At 39.3% G+C, this 12,314-nt stretch overlaps 1 protein-coding gene across 7 annotated transcripts in view; it reads right to left on the bottom strand.

The window, feature by feature from the left end:
• Positions 1 to 12,314, bottom strand: part of MAPK8 (mitogen-activated protein kinase 8) — a 129,158-nt gene that overhangs the window by 37,947 nt on the left and 78,897 nt on the right. Inside the window, exon 4 of one of the 7 annotated variants that reach the window (XM_074233099.1) lies at positions 10,814 to 10,915. The exons of the other annotated variants lie outside the window; for them this stretch is intronic. The gene's annotated coding sequence lies outside the window, so the exon portion shown is untranslated. The remainder of the gene's footprint in view (positions 1 to 10,813; positions 10,916 to 12,314) is intronic. 7 annotated transcript variants of the gene reach the window in all.

The raw sequence follows: 12,314 nt of genomic DNA, 5'->3' as shown, positions 1-12,314 counted from the left end.
ATCCACTGTGCCACCTGGCTGCCCCCTGGAATTATTAAACTTAAAACAAAGTGTTTTGGAGTTTGCATCATAGAATTTTTCATGTGGATCCCCCTGAAGGCCAACTGTGGATATTTTTGACTGGCATTTTTCTTTTTGTTTTCAAATAGTCTGGACAGTTTCCTTGTATTATTTCTATCATTATGATATTCAGGTTTTTGGATCCATCATACTTTTCTGATACTCATGTTATCTGTCTCCTACTCACATAATGTCTTCAGGTATTACTTTTTCTTTATCTTCTCATATTATTCATGGATATCTGGATTTTTATAAACCAATTCTAAGATCATATTCCATTCTGTTATTAATGTCTTCCCTCTTGATTTATTTGCTTATATTTAATGGAGTGTTCCTCCACTGCAGCCTCAAGGTAACCTATATTGCTCATTTTCTGATTCCTTCCTCCTTTGGTTTTCCTAGGAGCTGAACCTCAAAGTTGACTTAGCCTCGTCCCACTCTGGAAGTTAATATGTTAACTCATGGCCTGGCTATCTATTCAAATGACTTCTGAGGACACAAAAATAGACCAAATGGATGCCATCTTCCTTCAGGTTTGTGCAGCAACAGTCTACCATGATTAAAGGTCTACCATGCTTTAGGCACTATGCTGAGAGCTGGTGCCCTGCCTAGTTTCTTGTGTTCTTCAGTTCTCTGGGTGAGCTCTGTAGCAAAGCAGTGCTGTGCTATGCTGCCATGATAGCCAGAGCAAGATTCTGGTTTTTTTTTTTTAATTTTCCTTGGCACAGAAAGGGTGAAGAGAAGAGTTAAGTTCTATTGCAAGCCTTGCCAGAATGGGATGGTCTGTAGGGGAGAAGGTGAGTAAGCCTTTAGTCTTCTTCGCCAGTATGAACTTGGAGATAGTTAATTTGTTTTAGCTCTTGTGTACAATTTCTATGTTTTGGAGTTTGCATCATAAAATTTTTCACCCTGGATCCCCCTGGAGGTCAACTGTGGATATTTTAGACTAGCATTTTGCTTTTTGTTTTCAAATAGTCTGGACAGTTTCCTTGTATTATTTTTAGCATTAAGATGTTCAGGTTTTTGGATCCATCATACTCTTCTGGGAAATCTACTTATTTCAACTGAGATATATACAATCCTTAAGTGTTTTCCATGGAGTTTATCTTTAAGATCCTCAGGATTAGAGAAAGTATCTAGTCTTTCATTTTGCTGATAAAAAGTCCAGAAGTGAGCTCAGGTATTCTTAATACTTGAACTAAACACTTACCCAGATGATTTTTACAAACCCATTACCAGTATCTATACCAAATAGAATACCTCCCCAAACCTCCAAATACCTACTGTATTAGTTCCACATTAAATGTCTCCACAAACTAAACAAATTTAAAATGAATCTCTTCATCCTTTCCCAGAAAACTAGCCCTCTTTTTCCAATATTCTTTTTTGGGGTACAATTATTTGATCACAGGTCTTAGGCTTAGAAACAACATTATCTTTATTTCATTTATGTCACCTCCATTGTCTATATATTGTCAATCAGTCATGACATTATTTATCTATTCTTCTCCTCCAGAGAACCTAAGTTCTAAAGAATATTTCTTTATGTAGAATTAGCATCTCCCAAATCCTTACCTTTATAACTGAATTCAAACAGCAATCAAGCAGCACCTTAAATAATCAGGAATATTCCCCATCACACCACTCCATAGCCAAGTGGTTATTTAAGAAACACTCGGGGGTGGAGCCAAGATGGCGACAAGAAGGGATGGAGTCTTAGGAGCTCTCTGATAAAATTCATCAGCTAAGGACTCTAACTAAACTTTCAAGAGACAGAACCTACAAAGGGACCCAGTGAGGCAGTTCTTCTACTCAAAAAAGAGCAGAAAGGCTCTGCTCCCCGGGATCGGAGAAGCGGCCCGCCAGAGGGGTGGCCTGCCAGAGCCAAAGAACCTCAGCCTCCCGGAGTCTCAGCTCACAGCAGCGGGGGAGTCTCCTGAGCTGCACCCCGAGGAGCACCAGGCACAAAGTGGGGGACCTCTGCCAGAGCGAGCAAGTGGAGCCCAGCCCTCAGGGCACACAGCAAGCAGCAACATCTTTCCCCAGCCCTGATCCAGGAAACAGAAGCAGGCACAGCCCCTAAGCAGGAGCCCCCAGGGCATGAGCCCATTGAGCTGAGGGAGGGGAGTGAAGAGAGACTGCCTAGCTCTGTCCTCTGCCCCTGAAACAGGACTCTGGGGCTCTGACCACATTCAGATCCTGATCGCAGTCTAGGCCCCCCCCCCCCCTTAGCCCCCTGGCAGAGGGGGGCGCTTATGGTCATTCACAGACCAGGAGGGAGAACAGAGCCGCACACACTGAGACCCTTGTGGGAGTGTCCCAAAAGCTCAAGAAACACCCCAAACCAGGCCCAGGCTGGGAAAATGAGCAAGCAGATAAACAAAGAAGACTATTGAGAAATATTTTGCAAATGAGCCCAAGAAGGACCAAAATACTCAGTCTGAAGATGAGGACGCACAAGCTCCTGCATCTAAAGACTCCAAGAAAAACGGAAATTGGGCTCAGGCTATGATAGAGCTCAAAAAAGACTTTGAAAATCAAATGAGGGAGTTGGAAGAAAAACTGGGAAAAGAAAGGAGAGAGATGCAGGAAAAACATGAAAATGAAGTCAGTAGCTTAGTCAAGGAAATCCAAAAAAAATATGCTGAAGAAAATAGCATGCTAAAAACCAGCTTAGGTTAAATGGATAAAACAGTTCAAAAAGTTATTGAGGAGAAAAATGCTTTAAAAAGCAAAATTGGCCAGATGGAAAAAGAGATAAGAAAACTCTCTGAGGAGAACAAATCCTTCAGACAAAGAACAGAATTTAGGGAGATTGATGAATTTACCAGAAATCAGGAATCAATATTTCAAAACCAAAAAAATGAAAAATTAGAAGAAAATGTGAAATATCTCATTGAAAAAACAACTGATATGGAAAACAGACTTAGGAAAGATAATTTAAAAATTATTGGAATACCTGAAAGTCATGATCAGGAAAAGAGCCTTGACAGATATTTTCAAAGAATTACTACAGGAAAATTGCCCTGATATTCTAGAGGCGGAGGGCAAAATAGAAATGGAGAGAATCCACCGATCCCCCAGAGAAAGAGATCCCAAAAAACCAAGCCCTAGGAATATTATAGCCAAGTTCCAGAACTCCCAAGTCAAAGAGAAAATATTACAAGCAGCCAGAAGGACACAGTTCAAATATCGTGGAGCTGCAGGTCATACAGGACTTAGCAGCAGTTACATTGGAAGCTCGTAGGGCTTGGAATACAATATACGGGAAGGCAAGAGAGCTTAGAATGCAGCCAAGAATGAACTACCCAGCAAGGCTGAATGTCCTCTTCCAGGGAAAAAAAGATGGACTTTCAATGAACCAGGGGAATTTCAAATGTTCCTTTTGGAATGGCCAGAGCTGAACAGAAGGTTTGATCTTCAGATACAGGACTCAGGTGAAGCATGGAGATTGGAGTAGAGGGGGGAAATATGAGGGACTTAATGAGGATGAACTGCATGCATTCCTGCATGGAAAAATGACACTGATAATAGTCATATGAACCTTCTCAGTTAATAGGGCAGGTAGAGAGAGCTTTTATAGTTGAAGCACAGGAGAACGCTGAATTCGAAGATAAAATATGGTGTAAAAATGGAGTCAATAAAAAAAGGGAAATGGATTGGGAGAAAGAAAAAGGAGAGGGGGAATAGTTCAAGATATTTCACATAAGATTTTTTTTTATTACAATGAGCTATTGCAATGATATGGAAGGGGGGAGGCAAGGGGGAATGAGGGAAACTTTGCTCTCATCAGAGATGGCTAGGAGAGGAAACAGCAAATATACTCAATGGGGTATAGGTATCTGGAGTAAGGAGGGGGGAGCAGGGGGAAGGGGTGGGGATGTGAATAAAGGAGGAGAGGATGGACCATGGGGGGAGAGTGGCCAGATATAACACATTTTCTTTCTTACTTCTTGCAAGGGGCTGGGAATGGAAGGCCTGCTCAGGACCACAGGGCCAGGTGGATTCCGGGCCTAAGGGGTGGTATGGGGGCTCAGGGCTTCTTGGCCCCGGGGCTGTGCCACTCAGCAACCCTACAGCAGAGTCATAGTGAAAGGAGAGAGAAAATAGAGTACATGGTAGTGGAGAAATAAGAAAGGAGGGAGTTGTGATCAGCAATGGCAAAGGTAGAGAAATATGGAAATAATTTTTGTGATGGACTTATCATAAAGAATGAGATCCACCCATGACAGAGTTGTTGGTGTTGGAACAAAGACTCAAGCACATTTTTTTGTTATGATTATTTGGGGGAGGGTGCAGGGCAAGTGGGGCTGGGTGGCCTGCCTGGGGCCATATAGCAGGGTGATCTTTGGGTGTCTGGGGCCGGATTTGGACCCAGGTGCTCCTGGCTCAAGGGCCAATGCTCTGTCTGCCACCCAGCCACCCCTACTATTATTACTATTTTATTTTATTTTGGGTCTCTTTTTCTTTCTTTTTTTTGGGGTTTTTCCAGGGCAGTGGGAATCGGGTGGCTTTCACATCACATGCCTAGGTGATTGTTGGGTTTACGAGGCTGGATGTGGACTCGGGTGCTCGTGGCTCCAGGGCTGGTGCTTCGTCCATTGTGCCACCTGGCCATACCTACAATTATTACTATTATTATTTTTTTATTTTAATTTTTTTCTCTCCCCTTTACTTTTTCGCCCAAACAAGTCTATCTATATTCATGGGGGAGGAGGGGTATTTTGTTTATTTGTAAACAAGAATATTTTATTAATGTAAAAAAACATTTATACAAAATGAGAATAAAAAATAAATTAAAAAAAAAGAAACACTCGGCTGTCATAGGCTTTTACTTTTGGGGGAGGGAGGGTGGAGCAAGATAAGAATTATGAAACATTTTGAACCCTGAAATATTTTGTCTCTGTTCCTTTGCTAACTTAGTTCCCATTTTCTGGAATGATCTTTCTGTCTCTGAAAGCCTTCCCTGATCCCCCCAATCAGAGCTCCACTTTTCAGTAGTCAAGAATTTGTTTTATATATCTCTAATGTACTTAGCTGGGTATGTACTACATCATTTTATTACAGTAAGCTCTTTGAAAGTAGGGACCATGTGTCCCTAAATTTTGTATCTTCTCTGATGATTAACAAAGTGTTTACTGGTGTATTACATGGTAACAATGAAACAACATCACTATTCACATTTATGAAAGGTTGGCCTCTGAGGATGAAAGATTCTAAGAAGAAGTGGAAGATAGGATAGGAAACAAGGTGCCAAAGGGGCCAAAAACAACAAACAGAGAATAAAAGTGGCAGCTGTGGGAGCCTAAAGTCAAGTCTAGGGAGTTTTTAGACTGCAACATGGATCTGATTTCAAAGGGAAAATCCCCAACATGAAGAGCTTAGAGGATTGCAAATCATTGGAGGTTGGAAGATGCTGATGGACAGCACCCCTGATGCAGAAGCAGCAACAATATAGAAGTTTCCTTATTTCATGCAAATAGAAAGGTTTTCATGACTATAAGGTATTCCCCCCCACCCCACCCCGCCCAATTATAACCATCCACTGCTGCAAGGAGCACTGAACTGCCTTAGAAGTTTCTCCTATACTGATTGCAGGGAAGCAGAACAGGAAGGGAAACAAGAAAGGATTAGGGTTAAACAAAATGAGCACCGGGAATGTCAACATATCCTTAAATTTGCACTCAAACATTGTACCCTGATAAGATAAGCATTAAGAATATCTTGCTTTGAACTGCTGCTGAGTGAGATGAGCAGAACCAGAAAAACACTACACCCTAACAACAACATGGGGGTGATGATCAACTTTGATGGATTCACCCATTCCATCAGTGCAACAATCAGGGACAATTTGGGGTTGTCTGCATTGGAGAATACCATCTGTATCCAGAGAAAGAACCATGGAGTTTGAACAAAGACCAAGGACTATTACCTTTAATTTAGAAGAAAAAAAAACCCTGAGCTCTTATTGTCTGATCTTGTTATCTCCTATACTTTATGTTTCTTCCATAAGGATATGATTTCTCTTTCATCACACTCAATGTGGATCAATTTATACCATGGAAAAAATGTAAAGACTGGCAAATTGCCTTCTGTAGGTGGTGGGGGTGGAGAAGGAAGTAAGATTAGGGGAAAATTGTAAAACTCAAAATAAATAAAATCTTGAAGTACAAAAAAAAAAGAGAATATCTTCCTTGTACCATAATCATTTGTGCCATCAACAGCTGAAGAGCAGCATGAGGGGGCAGTGATAGTGGTGGGGAGAGGCTAGTATTGGCCACAGATACAGATAGCAGAGGTTAAAAGCCTGTAACAGGTAGAGAGAAAACATGAAGAGAAAGTAGGAGAAATTAGCAGCAGATGAAATTTGACAGGCGTGAGGAAAGTTGGGTAATGGAGAGGGGGAATTGTGATCTTTTGCTTATATGTACTTTCAAGGAGAAAACACACTTGCTCTACCCTTAGCTAAGAACAACTCATTCTTAAAGAATTCCCAATAATCTGAGTTTTACTTTTTTTTTCTTAATATTAATGTAGCTAATGAATACTTGGTCACCATGTCCAAAAGAAGAAACTGGAGAGTATTCCATTACCACCAGAACATTTCCTGATGCAGCAAAGAAAAAAACAAAACCCAGTAAAAGAAAGATGTACAAGATGAACCTTAAAGAGTGATTTTATTTAAAATACATTAGTTTATCCCACATAATTCATCTTACCATTAACTCAACTACAAAGTAAATTTTAGAAGAGCTAAGGAAGTGTCAGAAGAAGATGGTTCAGTGACAAACACTCTGCTGTAATTGTTTGCTCTTTACTGGAAAAAATAACTGATTTAATTTTGGAATAAGATGTCCTATTTCACAATTTGAAAATCCAGCAAAAATATTTTTAAAAACCCTAGCATTTCAACTTAATTGAATACAACTTTCTAAATATGACACATCCTTAACAAATGCTCCCCAAAAGGTTGGGAATCTAGACATAAGAGTACAAAGTAACCAGAAAACAGAGAATCCTTGTCTCACTTTTAAGTTCCCCTTTGTAAGAAAATGCTAATGGCTTGGTTTTCAAGTATCTACTATTTTTTTTTCATTACACTAAATTCTAGTTGTAAAGTTCACATTTCCAAGCACTATATTAAGTAATCCTGGGGATACAAAGAAAGACAAAAGAAATCCCTTCTCTCAAGGAGTTTACAATCTAATAAGGAAGACAACATGCAAATGACTACATCCAAACAAGATAAATTGAAAATAATCTCAAGGGGGGAAAGCATTGGGGAACTAGAACATCTTGAAGAATACAGGATCTAAAGGAAGCTAGAAGGCAGAAAAGAGGAAAGAAAGAATTCCTGATGTAAAGGATATCCACTGAAAATATGATTAGAAGATGGGAGTATTGTAAGGAATGGTAAAGAGATCAGCATCATTACATTAGAGTATGTGGACTGGAATGTTCAGAAGACTGGAAAGGGAGGAGAGGCTTACATTTTGTTTTATCTTTTTGCAAGGTAATGGGGTTAAATGACTTGCCCAAGGTCACACAGCTAGGTAATTATTAAGTGTCTAAGATTGGATTTAAACTCACTAAGATCCTCATGACTCAAGGGCTGGTGCTCTATCCACCTACCTGCCCTGAGAGGCTTAGGTTAAGAGGAGCTTTAAAAACTAAACAGAGGATTTTGCATTTCATCCTGAAAGTAACAGGGAATCATTCATGTTTATTAAATAGAGGGTTAACATGGTCAGACCAGCATTTTAGTAAGAATAATTTGACAGTTGAGTGGAAGATGGACTTTAATAAGGAGAGACCTAAGGCAGGAGCCTAACTAGCAGGCTATTATAATAGTCCAACTTTGAGTTATTGATGGACTTCACCAGAGTGGTGGCAGTAGCAGAGGATAAAAGAGGACAAATATAAGAAATGCTTCCTAAGGAAATAGAATCAAGAGAATTTGGCAATAAGAAAGGATGTGGGAAGGAGTAAGAGAGAGGGTAAAAAGTTGAAGATGACATGTAACTTTCAAGTCTAGGTAACTAAAATTATGAGGGTATCCTTTAGTTGCAGGAAGTTAACATGGGGGGGGGGAGGTTGGGGCAAGGAGGAGAAGTGAGTTTAGACCTGGACATACTGAAAGTTTACAAGATTTATGAGACATCTAATCAGAGATATCCAATATTTGCCAACAGGCAACTATGTAAGAATAGAAGCTAGCAGAGAACTCTGGGCCAGATAAGTATATCTGAGAATCATCTACTTAGATAAACTGAATCCATAGGAGCTGATGAGGTCACCAAGTGAAATGATGCAGAGGGAGAAGTGAGCCCCAAAGAGTCTTAAAGGATACTCATAGTGAGTTTGACCTATATAAAGATCCAGCAAGGAAAACTAAGGAGGGTTTAGAAAGGAAGGCAAAGAAGCAGAAGATTGCAATGTCATGAAAATTAAAGAGAAGATAGGGGAAGAGAGAGGTCAAAGGAGGAAGAAGAATGAGAAAAGGACATTATACTTGTCAATAAAAAAGCTCACTATTTACTAAAATGGAGAGCAGTTTCTAATGAATGATGGAGGAGGTCAGATTGTAGACAGTCATCAAGGAGGTTAGCCACAAGGGGCTGGAGGGGGGGAGGGGAGATATAGGATGATAATTAACATGAATAAAGTGAGGAATTTTTGAGATTGGAGAAGACATATGTGGCAGCAGGCAGAATCTGGCAGGCAGGAAGAGAGTAAAATTTAGTGAGACTGAACTTGACAGAAGAGTTGTAATTAACTGAAGAAGACAGGATAGAATGGGATTGCATTTACAGGTTGCCAAGAAAGGCTACCTCTTCAAGAGATAGAGAGAGAGAGAGAGAGAGAGAGAGAGAGAGAGAGAGAGATGAAGGACTTAGTTGGGGAAGGGGGAGTCACCTGAGGATGTTAGATGATGAAAGAAGAAAAAGATATTTTAGGCAAATGATCTCCATTTTTTTTCCAGTGAAATATAAGGAAAAGTTCTCAGCTGGGAGTCTATAATGTAGACAATAAAGGATAAATTTATATATGACTGTTAGTTTGGCTCCTTTTCCTTTTAATCCTATATACATTCTCAAAAGAACAACTATATCTCCAAATGTGGCCAGAGTTTGCAGAACAAAGTTCAGGAAGATGACTTGCTAAGTATTTTGCATTCTGGCTTCCAGCCCATTACTCAATTATAATTCCTCTCTCCAAAATTACCAATGATCTCTTAATTGTCATAGCTAATGGACTTTTCTCAGTTCTAATCCTTCAGAACCTATCTGCTTTATTTGACCCATGTTTCTCTCTGCATATGCTATCCTTTATGGATTGATATGACACTGATCTCTCATTTATTTCCTATCTGTATGACTACACCTCAGTCTTCTTTTGGGAATACTTCTGGATTTATATGACACTGATCTCTCCTAATTTATTTCCTATCTGTATAACTACTCCTCAGTCTTTTTTGGGGAATACTATCAGCTCCAATAGGATGACTCAGATTTTCATATATAACTCCAATATCTCCCATAAATTTCCATTCTTATTCTGACCCAAGAAGAATGAGAAAAGGACATTATACTTGACAATAAAAAGCTCACTATTTACTAAAATGGAGGGCAGTTTCTGAATGAATGATGAAGGAGGTGAGATTGTAGACAGTCATCAAGGAGGTTAGCCACAAGGAGCGGGAGGGGGGAACTCTACTGCAGTTAACACTCGGATGTGTCTTGCTTTGAGGTCTGAAGTTATGAATTGTTGGAAGCTTTTCTTTCTCTTCTAGCATTCCAAACTCTGTCTTTGGAACCCTGAAGATAACTGAATCCTCTACTATAATTCTGCTGATGTAGCTCATTGGATGCTCTCAAATACCTCTTCAGGACTGGACACTGAAACCTGAGGTGGATTGCTGGAGTGTTCTTGTTCCAAAGAAGGCTTCATTTTTCAGATGAGGTTCTGTTCTTATCTTTCATAACCATGCTACTGACACATCTGGGATAGGTAAGGAAGTGAAAATCCCTAAGTAAACTAGCCCCAAGATTTTCACTTGGGAAAATGGGATGTGCTACTGGGCTCAAGTGGTCTGTCTAGCTTCTTTTATTAGTCTTACCATTTTGTGATTTTGTTTCTGTTGTGTTGAGACTTGTATGAGAAGTGTACCTAGCATCCCTCAGTTCTGTCTGCTTCTCAAAGTGCTGACTAGGACTTGGCCTTTACCACTGGTACCTTGTTCATATGGTCATTAGAAACTGAGGTGGTTATGGTAGAACATAGTTTCTGTACTCTAAGAGAATTCCTCCACCTAGGAAAATTGCTAGTATTTCTGATCTGAGATGGGTGTATTTTCCCCAAAAAACCTTATTATATACATATGTCAAATGAAAGAGTCATTATCATCCTCCTGGGCATTATCATAATGTCTAATGGTGCATTCCACCTGTCAGTGACATCTTGATTATAAATCCACCTGGCTGTGCTCAAAAGGAGACACATTTGACTCTTTGCATGCCATGAAGGACAGGGATTCAAATGTTTCTTTACATGGAAATCCTGAACTCTTGATTCCCACTGTGATAGTCTATATAGGTATGCAGTTACAAGAATGTCAAAAGGGAACATTCAGCAGCTGATGATGAACAAGCAAAGAGTTCCAAAGCAGATCCGATACATACAACCTACTAACTACTTGGTCTTCATAGGGTAATGATGCCAAAGTGAAGGTCTACAGAGCCGTTGCACTGACCTCATTACTGTATGCCTGTGAAACCTGGACAGTCTACCAGCGCCACGTCAGGAAACTGAATCACTTCCATTTAAATTGTCTTATAAAAATTCTGAAGATCACCTGGCAGGAGAAGATACCAGACATTGAGGTCCTTTCCTGGATCTAAAGTGCCAAGCATTCAAATGTTACTATAGAGAGTGCAAGTACCATAGGCTTGCCATGCTGTTCTAATGCCAAATGTACTATTTTATGGAGAACTCTCAAAGGGCAAGTGCTCACAGGAGGGAAGGACACTCTCAAGTCTCTCAAGAACTCTGGAATTGATTGGGTAGCATGGGAGACACCAGCCCCTCTTTAGAGATGGGACTGCACTCTATGAGAATGGGAGAATGGAAAGCAGCTAAAAGGAAATGTGAGGTGAACAAATTTAAAGAACCCACCCCCGGGGTTCACATGGACTAATTGTAGCTGATCTGTGGTAAAGCATTCTGAGTCTGTATTATAAACTGTCTCTAACAAAGTGATGCGGTTTTGGTCTTCTTTGATAACAACAACATGGCTTAGAAGAACAGACACAGAAAAATACATCTACTCTAGCAAAAATTTTACAGGTGTAGCCACAAACCATTGATGCAAATATTACTAAATGAACAAAAAAAAATGGTAAAATTTGTTGTCCTTTTTTTTACTTAGCATTTTAACTTTAATTTCCTTTAGAAATTAAATCTATAGCAATATTTTTGTTTATGATACATACATCAATTAATAGTAAAACATTATTGATTTAGACTAAATAAGAATTCCAAATAATTTAATAGTCCTTTGTATTTGACAGTGTAGATGAGAAACTAGTACAGTTTTCTCACTCCTGATTAAGAGTTATAGAGTATTATAAGAATAAATGGTTGTAAATATTTTAAATATTAAATGTAAAGATAACTTTCTACTATCACATGGGTAAGATTCTTGCACCTACAACCAGATGGGAAACAGCAGAAATATGAAGGTAAAGTATTATAAAACCAGCACATTTTATTTGCATAAATTATGACAAAATATATGAACTATATGACAAAATAAGGGATCACAGTAGCAGAAAATACTAATAGCATCAAGAATTGACAACTGATAGAGGAGGAAATAGAACTATAAAAACATAAATAAATCTGAGACTATGGCTCTAGTCAGATAAACAGGGCTCAAACCCTTCTTAATGCTTCCTACTTGTATAACTTTAGACTAAGTCTCTTTGGGTCCCAGTTTCCTCATCTGTAAAATGAGGGAGCTGTACTAGATGGTCTCTAAGGACCATTTGTCCTCATAGTTATAACCTCTTTTTAAAAAATACTCCTCACTCATAACCAGTCTGTTAAGAACTCTTATTGCTTCTGGGTCCACAGTAATTAATTGCTGATCTTTCCTTTATATTCCTCCCTATAACCACTATAAGTTGAAACAGCTATCTCTTCTCATTTAGATTATAAGTCTAAAACCTAGGCTTCTAGTCTCCAGCCTATTT

This window comes from Macrotis lagotis, chromosome 4 (genome assembly GCF_037893015.1).
Source record: "Macrotis lagotis isolate mMagLag1 chromosome 4, bilby.v1.9.chrom.fasta, whole genome shotgun sequence".
NCBI lineage: Eukaryota > Metazoa > Chordata > Mammalia > Peramelemorphia > Peramelidae > Macrotis > Macrotis lagotis.
This window is presented reverse-complemented; position numbering and strand designations above follow the sequence as displayed.